The sequence below is a fragment of the Stegostoma tigrinum genome, chromosome 20 (assembly GCF_030684315.1).
Source record: "Stegostoma tigrinum isolate sSteTig4 chromosome 20, sSteTig4.hap1, whole genome shotgun sequence".
NCBI lineage: Eukaryota > Metazoa > Chordata > Chondrichthyes > Orectolobiformes > Stegostomatidae > Stegostoma > Stegostoma tigrinum.
In genome coordinates this window covers 48,679,548-48,695,524 of record NC_081373.1, presented here as the reverse complement: position 1 = coordinate 48,695,524, position 15,977 = coordinate 48,679,548, and the positions used below count along the sequence as shown (strand labels likewise).

Below are 15,977 nucleotides of genomic sequence, written 5' to 3'. Positions count from 1 at the left end.
TGGACATTTTGTCATCCATGCTGCATACTACCCCCAGTCACAACCATAATCAGTTTCTTTCAAACGTCTCTTGTCAATCATTAATCACCAATGGATATACGTATGCATTTATGCAAAAGGCTCAAGATCAAAATATATCGCTGTAATCCTTCCTACTCTGCAAATCTGCATCGACAATTTTTGTTTTTTGCGTGAAATAATGAATCCTTTTTTGGCTATCAATTTAATTTGTTAATTATAGTTTAAATTTCATTAGGAAAAATAAATTCTCTTTGTTGTCCTCAAAGATATTCAAATGTAGTTTTTGTTGAAGTAAGGTAAAGTAGGAAAGGCATTAATTCAAGTATTATATTGCACTCACACTATAATTACATTTATGTCGTTTAAGGTTCACCTGGATTTACCTTGCATTTTCTGAGACTTTAATAAGATTACAGCTTGGTGTCAGCTAAAATTGTCAACCAATTCCAGTCACCAGATTATGAGTCTACATACATGGTGGGAAAGGATAGAGGTGGATTGTGTGAGAGACTATAAAACATTCAGACAGTGAGAGCGCACTGGACAGCCCAGTAATTATCCCCTGAATAGAAGAGTGTTCACAGAGTTCTGACACCTGGTGTTAATTTATATGAAGGACTTGCCAGGGTCCGCTTAAAACCTCTCGCTGTCTTCAGCATTTGCTGTGAAGTCTGGGAAACTAATTGTCATAGGTTCACTGAGGACCTGGATTGTAAAATGGAGCTGCATGTAGAGGACAGAAGAAAATATGCTCAAATAGTAGCTGGCTGCTTGATCACTGAAAAATATTGAATGTGATTCCTCAGCAACAGAAGTTTTGTAGTTATTTTTGGGACAATGCTGGCGAAGAAGGCTCTGGATATCATGATATCAAATACTAATTTGTTATCTGTAGGACCGGCTATCTGTAAGCAAAGAACGTGTTGAAGTTAAAGGTTTTAGTTCAGTAAGTATTATCATTATTATGGGAATAAAAAATCGTCAAGTGTATGAAGGTGGATTCTGAGAAGTAACAAGTTTTTTTAAAAAAGCAGATTTTGTTGCACTGGTATGATTTAGATATTAAACAAGTGAAGCGAAAAAATGTTTTTGTGTCAGCATATTTTCAGTAGTAAAGAATGCATTAAGTTCTATTTTCCAATAATATTAACTCAGCTTAGGTTAGTGATTGTAAACTTATCTATAAAATGTATTTTTAATGCCTTGAATGAAAAGGTTACAGATCTTAAAAAAAAACTTCTGTAAGACAATTCATAAGCTTTCAACCTTCAGATCATTTCATTTGTGCTATCTGAATCAACTAAAATTTATTATCTTGAAGTCACAGTTCCATATAATACATATCATTGCTTCATCCACTAAGGACATTTCGTTCAGATGATATTGAATTGTCACTGCAATTAATTTAAACATTAAGTCAGCAGAAGGGCAATGTAACTGATTCTTGCTAAGCATAACATGCAGTACTACCTACAACAGTGTTTCATTACTTTGTGTGAGATCACTTGCACCAGACCATGAAGAGCCTTGTGTTTTTTAGACTCATTTATCCACCTGTATAATCTTGGTTCAAACTCAATCAGCACAAATTCCTATTAAAATCGCCATATGTCAAAGAAATATTTCGTAAATATCATGTTCAACTGTTTCAATTTTAAAGTAACTCAGAAAACATGGTCATCTTTTGAGCCAACAGTTAATCCAGACTGAAGTGTATCACATTTTTTTTGTGTTTAAATTTAAATTACAGAAGCAGTGGTGTTTAAGAGAAGAAAGGCAATTTGAAAAAGATTGTTGTTTACATGATATTCTATTATGGTATTGGATCACAGAAGAAAATAATCACCCTGGCAACTATTATAGTCGTTATTGAATTTCTGCAGCAGAGGATGCCTGCTGTTTGAGGAAGGTTATCTTTTAGAGCTGTCCCTGATGGTCACCTGTTTTAAACAAGTGCTCATCATGGAGATGAGGAAAATAGAGTAATGCATTCTTGTACTCATATTTCCGAAACACAATCTTGTACTACCTGGAAGTAGCTCAGTGCCACCAACCAACTGTAATTTAAGACTCATTGCAGAATAGTGGTGCAGGCATAGTGCAATGCAGCATTAATAATGAAACTCTTGCTTTCACTCTGTTCTTGACATTTGGAGAATGTGTTATTATGTTGCATAGATCAAAAATACATTTACTGGTAGATTTAACTCATTGGCTAGGAATGACTATCAAGCCTAATTGCACAAGAAAAAGAATAGAGGAGTAAGGCAATGCTTTTAGATATTGCAATGCACTGCAATACTTGTTGCATTTTTTTCAACGTTTTGACCTTATCTATATAATATTCATAATGGGATGAAGAGTTACAAAACTCCCAAATCGTGTTTTCCGGATTCAGAAAACCTGAAGCAAAAAATAAATAGCATTTGCTTTCAAGATTAACAAATCAAAATGTTTCATGTAACAGTCTTGATGGATGTCCTCAATGCTCTTAATTATCTTGTGTAATCTGCCTAAAGGATGATAAATGATGAAGAATTGATTAGAGTCATTCTTTCTGTCATTAGTGTACGTGTTCTTTGACAAACATTGGCATTTTTATTTAGTAACCAACGTTGCATTTTTTTTCAATGTTGATCGTGGGATTTTTCATGATGTGCTTTAATTTCCAGTTGCGCATCGCATGGTTTTGAACTTAGTGAATAGCATTATTTTAATGACTACGCAAAGCTGAAGCGTATTAATACTTTCCTCATAGGATAAATAGTTACAAAACTTTGAAATAATGTGTTTTCTGACAAAGGTATCAAAGGCCTTTTGTTAAAATTCAGGGCCTTTTGTCCCATAAGAATTTCTAGGAAGGTGCTGTTTACAACTGCATAAAAACCTGATAAGTACCTGTCTATAATGTAATTACATTATTAAAGGCAGTCTCCTTTTTAATAAAACCATCAGAGTAATGATTCTTAGTTGTCAGAAATACTTCATCTCCATATTTGTTTGAAGCAAAATCAAGTGAGCTGGTAAAATTTATTTCAGGTTTTCAGATAATTTATATTTGTTTAACACACCTAATATTGTGACATAAACTGTAATGACAGAAAACAAGGTGAGACAATTTTAATGTACATAGTTTTGTTGGACAGCTGTTAAGATAACGATAATGTAGTAAATTAACTTGTAGATGGTAGCACACATTACTTAATTCCCATAGTTACAATTTATGGCTCCATTTGTTTATGCTTTAATTTATAAAGATGAATTAAACTCAGCATGTGGTTAAATTTTACTTTTTGAATAAAACAAATTAATTGTGATGCAACAACAGCTATTAATTGTGCATTAATCCTGCAAAATATCAAGTAAATGAGAAGATTTTGGGTTGCACATATACGTTACATTGCAGTGTAGCTTTCAAAGTTCTGCATGAATTCCTAATCACATTTTTTAATTAAGAATTCTGTATGGCATAACATTGGTGTCAACTGAAGTTGAACCTAAGTTGTGGGGGCACCAGAACAAGCAATCTTCTGTGTGGTTAACATTAAGGATTATTTTGACCTTCCATTATGATGGCAACATTTTAGTCTTCTAAAGTTTATGTTCTTTCCAAAATAGCTCATATTGAGTCATAAATTGAACTAATAAATTAATGAAAAGCCACCATACTGTGTTAATTGCATAACTTTTTTTTAAAGCTTGACATGATGTAGGTATTGTCATGATACAGGTTTGGCATTTGATAACTATCTAGTAGTGAAACAACCATAATGTTACACAGGTGCTCTTTAATTCCTATTTGATTTGGTTTTTCACCAGTAAATTCTAAGTTAGAATTGAACTTGATGACATGGGATGAGTTAAACCTGAAGATAGTTCATTTTCATTTTGTGTACTTTTAATTCCTAAAAGATGATGAGAAATTAAGTAAATTGACAAAAAACATCAACAAGAAAATGATTACGGATGTTTAGCTTCTAAATATCTTGATTATAATCTCATTAATTGTTTATAATAATTCATGACCCTCAGTTGGTGCACATTGCTTTTTGTGGACATTCAATGCCAGATAACTTCAGTTCAACTTCAGATAGATCTCACCATGATAACTCTACTCTAACTCTTACAATTTCAGCTTTTGAACAATATTTGGAAAGTAGAAAATGATTTGCATTTTAGAAACATTGAAGCAATTGTTTATTGATGGAATGGTTTAGTAGGAAACTAATGAATGTGAGGTGGAAAACAAGTAGTCTTTGCAAATTGGAGTTGTGGCACTTTATCATAATAACTTTATGGTTGAATCTATTACAACTGATCTGATGATACGACTTACCGGGGAAAGCAGTGGGGCACAGGTCTCTGGCACAGAATCTGTCCCTGCTGCTCAGAAGGGAAGGGGGAAGAGGAGCAGAGCATTAGTCATTGGGGACTCCATAGTTAGGGGGACAGATAGGAGGTTCTGTGGGGACGAGAGAGACTCACGGTTGGTGTGTTGCCTCCCAGGTGCCAGGGTGCGTGATGTCTCTGATCGTGTTTTTGGGATCCTTAAGGGGGAGGGGGAGCAGCCCCAAATCGTGGTCCACATTGGCACCAACAACATAGGTAGGAAGAGAGATGGAGATTTAAGGCAGAAATTCACGGAGCTAGGATGGAAGCTGAGAGGTAGGACGAGCAGAGTTGTTGTCTCTGGTTAGTTATCCGTGCCACATGCTAGTGAGGCAAGGAATAGGGAGAGAGAGGAGTTGAACATGTGGCTACAGGGATGGTGCAGGAGGGAGGGTTTTGGATTCTTGGATAATTGGGTCTCTTTCTGGGGTAGGTGGGACCTCTACAAGCAAAATGGTCTTCACCTGAACCAGAGGGGTACTGATATCCTGGGGGGGAAATTCGCTAAGGCTATTCGGGTGGGTTTAAACTAATTCAGCAGGGGGATGGGCACGAAAATTGTAGTTCGACTATAGAAAAGGTTGACAGTAGGGTGGTCTGAAATAAAGTTTCAGGGAAGCAAGATGGCACCGGCAAGCAAGAAGTTGGTTTGAAGTGTGTCTACTTCGATGCCAGGAGCGTCCGGAATAAGGTGGGTGAACTTGCAGCATGGGTTAGTACCTGGGACTTCGATGTTGTGGCCATTTCGGAGACATGGATAGAGCAGGGACAGGAATGGTTGTTGCAGGTTCCAGGATTTAGATGTTTCAGTAAGAACAGAGAAGATGGTAAAAGGGGCGGAGGTGTGGCATTGTTGGTCAAGGACAGTATTTCAGTTGCAGAAAGGATGTTTGGGGACACGTCAACTGAGGTAGTATGGGCTGAGGTTAGAAACAGGAAAGGAGAGGTCACCCTGTTGGGAGTTTTCTGTAGGCCTCCGAATAGTTTCAGAGATGTAGAGGAAAGGATAGCAAAGATGATTCTTGATAGGAGTGAGAGAGACAGGGTAGTTGTCATGGGGGACTTCAACTTTCCAAATATTGACTGGGAACACTATAGTTCAAGTACTATAGATGGGTCAGTTTTTGTCCAGTGTGTGCAGGAGGGCTTCCTGACACAGTATGTAGATAGGCCAACAAGGGGCGAAGCCACATTAGATTTGGTACTGGGTAATGAGCCTGGCCAGGTGTTAGATTTGGAAGTAGGTGAGCACTTTGGTGATAGCGATCACAATTTTGTTATGTTTACTTCAGTGATGGAAAGGGATAGGTGTATACCACTGGGCAAGAGTTATAGCTGGGGGAAAGGCAATTACAATGAGATTAGGCAAGATTTAGGGAGCATAGGATGGGGAAGGAAACTGCAGGGGATGGGCACATTAGAAATGTGGAACTTATTCAAGGAAAAGCTCCTGTGTGTCCGAGATAAGTATGTACCTGTCAGGCAGGGAGGAAACTGTACAATGCGGGAGCCGTGGCTTACGAAGGAGGTGGAATCTTTGGTCAAGAGGAAGAAGAAGGCTTATGTTAGGATGAGATGTGAAGGCTCAGTTAGGGCACTTGAGGGCTACGAGTTAGCCAGGAAAGACCTAAAGAGAGATCTCAGAAGAGCCAGGAGGAGACATGAGAAGTTGTTGACAGATAGGATCAGGGTAAACCCTAAGGCATTCTATAGGTATTTAAGGAATAAAAGAATGATGAAAGTAAGATTAGGCCCAAGCAAGGATAGTAGTGGTAAGTTGTGTGTGGAGTCAGATGAGATAGGGGAAGCACTAAATGAATATTTTTCAACAGTATTCACTCTAGAAAACGACAATGTTGTTGAGGAGAATACTGAGATACAGGCTACTAGACTAGGTGGGATTGAGGTTCACAAGGAAGAGGTATTAGAAATCCTTCAGAGGGTGAAGATAGATAAGTCCCCTGGGCCGGATGGGATTTATCCTTGGATCCTCTGGGAAGCCAGGGAGGAGATTGCCAAGCCTTTGGCATTGATCTTTAACTCGTCATTGTCTACAGGAATAGTGCCAGATGACTGGACGATAGCAAATGTGGTTCCCCTGTTCAAGAAGGGGAGTAGAGACAACCCTGGTAATTACAGACCAGTGAGCCTTACCTCAGTTGTTGGTAAAGTGTTGGAAAAGGTTTTAAGGGATAGGATTTATAATCATCTAGAAAAGAATAACTTGATTAGGGATAGTCAGCACGGTTTTGTGAAGAGAAGGTCGTGCCTCACAAACCTTATTGAGTTCTTTGAGAAGGTGACCAAACAGGTAGATGAGAGCAAACCGGTTGATGTGGTGTATATGGATTTCAGCAAGGCGTACGATAAGGTTCCCCACAATAGGCTATTGTACAAAATGCGGAGGAATGGAATTGTGGGAGATATAGCAGTTTGGATCAGAAATTGGCTTGCTGAAAGAAGACAGAGGGTGGTAGTTGATGGGAAATGTTCACCCTGGAGACCAGTTACTAGTGGTGTACGGCAAGGGTCGGTGTTGGGTCCACTGCTGTTTGTCATTTTTATAAATGACCTGGATGAGGGCGTAGATGGATGGGTTCGTAAATTTGCAGACGACACTAAGGTCGGTGGAGTTGTGGATAGTGACGAAGGATGCTGTAGGTTGCAGAGAGACATAGATAAGCTGCAGAGCTGGGCTGAGAGGTGGCAAATGGAATTTAATGCGGACAAGTGTGAGGTGATGCACTTTGGTAGGAGTAACCGGAAGGCAAAGTACAGGGCTTATGGTAAGATTCTTAGTAGTGTAGATGAGCAGAGAGATCTCAGTGTCCATGTACACAGATCCTTGAAAGTTGCCAGCCAGGTTGACAGGGCTGTTAAGAAGGCATACAGTGTTTTAGCTTTTATTAATAGAGGGATTGAGTTCCAGAACCAAGAGGTTATGCTGCAGCTGTACAAAACTCTGGTGCGGCCACACTTGGAGTATTGCGTACAGTTCTGGTCACCGCATTATAAGAAGAATGTGGAAGCTTTGGAAAGGGTGCGGAGGAGATTTTCTAGGATGTTGCCTGGTATGGAGGGAAGGTCTTACGAGGAAAGGCTGAGGGACTTGAGTCTGTTGTCATTAGAGAGAAGAAGGTTGAGAGGTGACTTAATTGAAACATATAAATAACCAGAGGGTTAGATAGGGTGGATAGGGAGAGCCTTTTTCCTAGGATGGTGACGGCGAGCACGAGGGGGCATAGCTTTAAATTGAGGGGTGAAAGATATAGGACAGATGTCAGAGGTAGTTTCTTTACTCAGAGAGTAGTAAGGGAATGGAACGCTTTGCCTGCAACGGTAGCAGGTTCGCCAACTTTAGGTACATTTAAGTCGTCATTGGACAAGCATATGGACGTACATGGAATAGTGTAGGTTAGATGGGCTTGAGATCGGTATGACAGGTCGGCACAACATCGAGGGCCGAACGGCCTGTACTGTGCTGTAATGTTCTATGTTCTATAATATTTGGTATTAATAAGTAATGTTTAAAATGACAAGGTATTCTTGTTTTTGTCTTTTTTTAAAGCATAGAATGCACTTATATACTCCTTGAATCACTCCTATTTCCCATCTACAGGCTATTCCCTGTTGACATCGTCTGACATGCCCATTCCACATGCAGGCTGATGATCTTCAGTCCAAACAAAAACAGAAGTTGCAGAAGCAGCTTAACAGGCCTGGCAGCATCTGTGAAGAAAAATGAAAGTTAACATTTCAGGCCCAGTGACTCTTCCTCAGAACAATTCTGCTGAGAGACCTGCTATGCTTTTCCAGCAACCTCTGTTGTTGTTCCTGATTTAAAATATCTGCAGTTCCTTAGGTTTTTAATTGATAGTCAGTCCTATCTCACCATTACTGCTCATATACTTTAAATTATCAGGCTGCTTACCCAGCAGCTGAAATGACCAAAGAGTCCCTCAAAATAAATATTTGGAAGGACCATACCATTGCCAAAAGACCTCACCATGACCTGTATTCCCTTGTGTCCAACTTCATTCCTCTTCTAGGCAATGGTCCGACATTGTACTAAGCTGTTCAAAAACTTTGGTACATCATTTGACCCCGAGATGAGCTTTCAACCATCTACCCTGACCCTGTCTATCACCACTGATTTCCACCTTTGTAACATGATGTTCTCTTTTCCTGTCTCAGCTCTCTGCTGAAAACCTCAGCCATGTCTTTGATACCTCCAAAAAATCAACAATTCTAACATGGTACTAATTAGCCTGCCATATTCTATCCTCCATTAACTCGAAACCATCCAAAACTGTGCTCCTTCTATCCTGAATAAGGCCAAAAGTCATTCGCTCACCAGTTCTGTGTTAGATGACCTCTCGTGATTCCTGATTTAAATACAGCCTCTGTTTTTGACATTTTCATCCTTTTCAAATCCCTCCAGGACCTCTCCTCTTCCCATCTCTGTAATCTCCTCCAGCACTACAGCAACTCAAGGTGACTGTGCCTTTTCAACTCTGGCTTCTTCAGCATCCCTCATGTGAATTGCTTAGCTATTGGTTATCTTGATGCAAGTTGCACTGGGCCAAACCACTGGAAATCTACCACCATGTCAGTTTCCATTGTTAAGACACTTCTTAATACCTACCTGTTTGACTAAGTTTTAGATGTCTGCCTGAGTATTGCCTAATATTGGATTGGAGCATAATGTTGTGATTTGTAACATTTTATGTGGACATTGTTAGATATTGACATATAGCACTTTCAAAAATGGGATATGTCTCAAAAGTTTCATCACAATGTTGAAGAGGGACAGAGTGCATGTGAAACACTGAGAACATGCTTCAGGAGTACTTTGAAGAGGACTTTGAATATGGTAGAAATTTAGGTTTGCAGAACTATTATAAATTCCAGAAAATGACAGTCAGCGCTGAGATTCTCAGGGGTGCCTGTATTTCAAGACTGGATAAATCACGTAGAGTTTTACTGTGGGAAGGAAAAAGACCTGAGCCCAACCAACAGGTATTGATGAAGAAATTAGCTTCTTCAGTGCAATTTTTAATTAAAAGTATGTAATCTCTCCGATCATGAACAGTGTCAGTAAGGACCACAGTCGGCACTATACTTAGGGGATCGTGACTGCTAACCAGTTTGGTTTGAATTGTTTCTTCTGTACCAAGTGCAGTTTTGTGTATTTTTAGAAATTTCTAGTTTTCCAGGGTGGCAGTAATCTAGAAGGAGTAGATAGTGTTACAAATAAGGCTGGAAAGGTACTTTGTTGTTCTAATCCCAATACTCAATAGGATGCACAATGAAATAAAAACGGATTTCAGTTAATTAAGATGATTAATTCAATATCAGTTTTACATGAGGATTTAAATTAAAAAAAGATTTATCAAGTTGATTTCTCAATAAACACAATTATTGGTTTATCATAAAGACAATGTAATCAAGGAAAATACAATAATTCCTTGACACACACAGTCAGTAATTTAGAAGTTTAAATGCTGATCTCTCTGTTTGTGCATTCGCACGCACACACTCTGTCTCATTCTTGTTCGTGCTCTCTCTCGCTCACTTAATCTATTGCTCTCTCTCTCGAGTGACAGACTGAGAGAGAGAGTGACAGTGAGAAAGACAGTGAGAGACAGAGTGAGATTCTGTCTCTCTCTCTCTCTCTCTCTCTGTCACACACTCAGTCTCCCGCATTCTCTCTCACTGGCTCTTGTCACTCGCTGTATCTGTCTCTCACTCTCTCTCTCTCTCACACTTCATCGCGCTCTCCCTTTATATCTCCCTCTCACTCTCTCTCACTCCTGCACACTCACAGACACTATCTCTTACTCTTTCTCTGTCTCTCTCACTTTCAGTCTCTCTCTTGCACTTTCTTTCTCTCGCACTCTCTCTCTTTCACACTCTTTCTTTCTCTAGCACTCCCTCTCTCTCTTGCATTCCCTCTCTCTCCCTCTCTCTTTCACTCTGTCACTCCCACTCTCTTTCGCTCTGTCTCTCCCACTCTCTCTCTCACACACTCTGTGTCTCTATCCCTCTCTCTTGCTCACACGCTCTCTCTCGCTCTCTCTCACTCTGTGTCTCCCTTCAGAAAATAAGGGAAAACAAAACGGTTTTCTCTTTAGAGAATGGCTTTCTGAGAGAAAGTGCTCTGTCCACTGGGATATGCTTAAAATCAAGAGCATAAAGTGTGCAGTGTTTATGAAATTTATTGCTGTTTAAACATTTGTGGTCAAGTCACTTGGTATCCCTGGTTCTCTCTGGAGACTTTGCAGACACAGTATGCTCAGGAAACATAATACTGAGAAGGTCCTGTAATCACTTTTTCAGACATACAGTCAGGTTTCATCATAAACTCAACCAAAGAGGTTTTTTTTTCAGGATTATGGGAAATTAACTGGTAGTCATTCCTCACAGGTTGTCTGACCCCCAGCTAGATAAAACAAGCTGTCCAAAAGAGTCACTGTTCAAACTTCCCCACCAAAGTCTACAACAAACCAAACAATTATCACAATCATATGATTTCTAGGAAGCCTGGATGTCTGCAGTTATGATTCACCAATTTAGTTAAAACAAAGCAGCCCAGGTATTTGCATAAAATTTGAATTTTTTTCCGCAACCCTTCAAAACTTAGGTTCTCTCATAAAAATGAAGGGTTTTTGTAACAGCTGTCCAATGCACTGCTTTTTCCTTGTTGAGTGAAAGTTTGCATTAAAAATAGCTGCTTTCAGAGCAAATTAGGACAATTAAGAATAGTAATGCAAAATGGAACATCTTACTAGAAGTGGGAAGATGTAAGAAGACTGTACTCTTTAGGGATATATTCTCATAGCTTAAAATCAATGAGGAGATTTCTTGAGACTTGTTCATTAGGAGGCCATATTAAATATATCAACTACTGGAGGCATAACCCAAAGAAGGGGATGGACCAAGGTGTTGGTGATTTTGAACACTTATGTAAGTAACATCTTGTAGTACATTTCTGAATAAAGGAGGCCATAGGATGTAGATGCAGTAGGGAACAGTATAGTGAAGTGATAACAAAGTGTGGAGCTGGATGAACACAGCAGGCTAAGCAGCATCTCTGGAGCACAAAAGCGGATGTTTCAGGCCTAGACCCTTCATCAGAGAGCTCTCTGATGAAGGGTCTAGGCCCGAAACGTCAGCTTTAGTGCTCCTGAGATGCTGCTTGACCTACTGTATTCATCCAGCTCCACACTTTGTTATCTCGGATTCTCCAGCATCTGCAGTTCCCATTATCAGTATAGTGAAGTGAATTGACATTGACTTTATTCTAAGCAGCAGAGAACATTGAGCTCAAACAGCTGTGTTGACTGACTCGTGCTAGGGTTTGGGATATCTGCTCTGGGCTAGAGAATAACTTGTAATGGGATGGGGAAGGCCCAGTCATTGTCATTCACGTCAATACCAGTGAAGTAGATAGAACAATGAAAGAGATTCTGCAGAGACAGCATGAGAGATTAGGTGCTAAATTGTAAAGCAGAAACTCAAAGATATCTCTGGGTTACTACCTGCGTCATCTGCACATTGACACCCAATGAAGAATATTTGAGGACTGAAGTCATGGTTGAAAGTTTGATGTGGACGAAGTGGGTCCTATGTCATAGGTTACTAACATTAGTACTTAGGAGAAGTGATGGCTGGGATTGGTGTTTTTGTGGACTGCAAGATGAGTAAAGTAAAGAGGACTTTAAATTCATCGAGGAGTTGTTGAAGGGTTAACCTTGGCTAAGTGTGATAAATCAAAGGATAGGGTTGAGGGAGGAGAATAAAGTACTAATATGGAAAATGAAGGTCTGAGAAAGACAGGAAGGGACACTGCAGTGGTCAAGACTAGATGCTGAAATCAAATCAACAAAGTAAACTAAAGGCTTTGTTTTTGAATACACATAGTATTCAAAACAAAAATTAATAAAAAGCACACATTGATGTAAATAAGTATGATCAGACAGCTATTATAGTGATGTTTTTGCAGCACAATGAGGATCGGTTCCTGAGATTTTGAATGGTATGTGATACTTAAGAATGGGAAGCTAGTTGAGAGAAAGGGGAAGCACGTGTCATCAAAGATGGTTTAACATAAAAATTAGAGATGACCTTGGCTCAGAAGGCCAGAGCATAGAATCAGTTTGGCTGGAGATAAAGAATTGTGGGAGAATGAATTCACTAGTGGGAGTGATCTACAGGCCTCCAGACAGTAACCATGATTTAGCTTAGAAGTATACAAGAAGGAATATTCAAACTTTTAATAAGGTGGTAGTAATAATTTGAGGTGATTTTGATCTTTATACAAACTGGAAAAATCTGCTTGGTTATAATGGCATCATTGAGAAGCTTTTGGAATGCTTTTAAGATAGTTTCATAGAGCAACATGCCTTGGAACTGAACAGATAGCAGACGATACCGGATTTTGTACTGTTAACGTGACAAGATCAATTAATGACATCGGAGTATGCTAAAATCAGTCTTTTCTAATCAACAGAATGTGGAAAGTACATCCCACAGGAGCTGTGCTGGGCCCTCAACTTTAAATGACTTTTAAGGTGAGAGAGGAAAGATTTGAAAGGGACTTCCAGGGACACTTTTTCACATAGAGAGTGATGCATGTATGGATTGACCTGGAGATGGAAGTCGTGGAGGCTGGTACAATTGCAATATTTAAAAGGCATATGGATAGGTACATGACTAGGAAGGGTTTAGATTAAGGTGAATACCTTAATGTTCATTGTGTTGAGAGCAGACTTTCTGGCAGGCTTCCAAATGCACCAATCAATTTGTTATTGGATACTCTGTGACCATCTTATTAGCCACTAAAGTCCTGATGTGAGCCTTCCGCAGGAGAACCTCATCATGAAGTACTTCAGTCTCAACAATAGATGGCCTTGCAGACCTTACTGGTCCCTTTGATGGTGGATCATTCCCAGCTGGCTAGCGATCCATAGGAGTTAAAACATGCAGGTACATTTGGCCTCTTCTAGTCCTTTATTTGCTGCCTGCTATGTTGCACTTTCCCCTCAGACAGCATCATTGAGTGTCCTGTAAAAATATTCGGTGAAGTGGTTGAGCCATTGTGCAAGTTGTGGATTGAGTGTGAGAATTGTAGAAGTACTAAATTCGGAAGGGTATGTTCTGCCATGTAGCTTAGGATATTGTGTACAGATTGATCAAGGTTTACAGTAAGTGAGTGATGCAAGTGCTGTGAATTGAGCAGTGGATGAGATTTGAAAATTGAAATTAACCTGCACAAATAACCAGTGTAAACATTGTGTTACTTTAGGCTCATGTAATCCTTGCTGACAATCATTCTGTACCTCAGCTTCTTCCCATTCTTTCTTGTCTGTCATGTCCAGGAAAACTCCCTATTCTTTTCACCCTCATTTGTTTGCCTCCATTCCACTTAAATATACCTATGCTATTTACTTTAAGCACTTCCTATAGTGGCAAGTTCCCTATTTTCTGAGTAGAAAGATCTAGATTTGCTAATATTGTTCACTGTCTTAAATTGAAAGTCTTTAATTTTGGTCCTTACAAGTGAAAGTGCCTACATTCAAAATTATAATTATAGAAACAGTCTCTACTCAGCCTTGCCTTTTCAAGTAAAAGTAACAACCTGTTCATCCTTTCCAAATAGAAACAAATGCTTCAAGGTATATCATCTTGTAAATCTTTCTTGCACTCTCTCTAGTTTTTCAATATTTCTCGAATGCAATGAAGACCAACCCTGCTTGTAGGACTTCAAGTGTGGTCAGTTTAAGATGTGTGATAAGCTTGTGTGATAAAATTCTTAGGGCTACACATCCACATTCTTGGAATAAGACTGGTATTATTGAGCTTTGCTGCTATTTACATTTCTTAAATGTATTTTGCGGGATGTGGCATCGCTGGCTGGCCATCGCTTGCTTGTCAATAGTTTCCCTCGAGAGTGTGATGGTGAACTGCCTTCTTGAACCACTGCAGTCCAACTTCAGTCTGTTGACCTACAATGCCTTTAGGGAAAAAAAATTCTAGGATTTTGACCCAGCAACAGTGATGGGACAGTAGTATGTTTCCAAGTCAGAATAATGAGTGGCTTGGAGGGTAATTTGTAGGTGGTGCTGTTCCCATTTATCTGCTGCCCTTGTCCTTCTGGATAGAAGTGGTCATGGATTTGGAACAGCTGTCTGAGGATCTTTGTTGAATTGCTGCAGTGCATCTTGTAGATAGTACACACTACTGCTACTGAGTGTCGGTAGTGGAGGGAGTGGGCACTAATGGTTGTAGTGCCAATGAAGCAGGCTGCTTTATCCTGTATACTGTCAAGCATCTTAAGTTTTGTTGGAGCTGCACTCATCCAGCCAAGAGGGGGGTTTTCCATTCCATCCATTTTCATCATTTCTCTGGTGAGAGCCCTGTCCAGTATATCCTCAATCTTCTTCTTTAAAATTTGAAATACAATTCAGTACACAGCCCCATTTTAAAAATGTTTTGTGGCCCCACATGTGATAACTTAAAGGCTAAATTGTGCAAGGCCTCCTTGAGCACGTTTTTTGGGCCTGTAGCTGCTCAGTTAAAAGGGAACATTGCTCCTGCCACTCTGTAGAATCAGGTGTCTTCCCTTTCTTCCACGAAAGCGTTCAATACAGTGTCTGCACATCTTAATGTATGCTCACTTGCATGTTCTGCCATTGATACGAGTACAGGTCACAACATTTGTTTTCAAATGTGTGTTGTCACTTATCACTTAAGGCTCCAACCTTAAACATGCTGCTTTTAGCCTGATAGTCACTTACAACATAAGGCCCACAGTCAGTGTGGCAGCCAGGTCAATAATGCAGGTAACACTGTCTGAGTGCAGCAATCAGCAAGCATAATGAGAAAGTAAAAGTTATTGCATCTTACTAAAAGCACTTATTTAAATAAATTACCATCATTAAATGCATCAGTAAGATCCAGCCTTGCTTTGCTTTCTGTGCAATAAGGAAGTAAAACTGATGACTGCACCTTGAGTTTAATTCAGAGAGTAAAGTCAATAAATTCTATCAGGCAGCGTAGATTCTCAACTTTATTGTCAACTGCTGAAGTGATAACCCAGATAAACATGACAGCTTCCTTGTAATCATCAGGTAAGATATGTATTTATTTTAAGAATCTTGTAGGACCTTGTTAAATAGATAATACCAGACCCAATCTCAATTTATATTTGCTATTTTAAAATTTAAGGTATCAATGAGGATATCCAAGTTTAATTATCAATTTCAGATGACATTTTGATGGTAGGTATGCTATGAGGGGAGAATGAACTTGTCTGTTTTTGCTGGAGAAGATAAAACCACAATAAGGGCAATTCAGCTTGGATATAAAATGCCAATAAGCAGACTATGGAAATCTATGATACTTGGTTCATGCTGGTTAATCAATATGAATACTTTCAAGAACGAGCTGGATAGAGCTCTTAAAGATAGTGGAATTAAGGGTTATGGGGATAAGGCAGAAACAGGATACTGATTGTGGATGATCAGCCATGATCATAATGAATGGTGGTGCTGGTTCAAAGGGCC

The 15,977-nt window shown here is 39.4% G+C and overlaps 1 protein-coding gene across 1 annotated transcript in view; it reads left to right on the top strand.

Moving 5' to 3' along the window:
* The first annotated feature begins 576 nt into the window (after positions 1-576).
* pcdh15b (protocadherin-related 15b) overlaps positions 577-15,977 on the top strand; it is a 799,002-nt gene continuing 783,601 nt past the window's right edge. The window contains exon 1 of the mRNA XM_059653150.1: positions 577-967. The gene's annotated coding sequence lies outside the window, so the exon portion shown is untranslated. The remainder of the gene's footprint in view (positions 968-15,977) is intronic.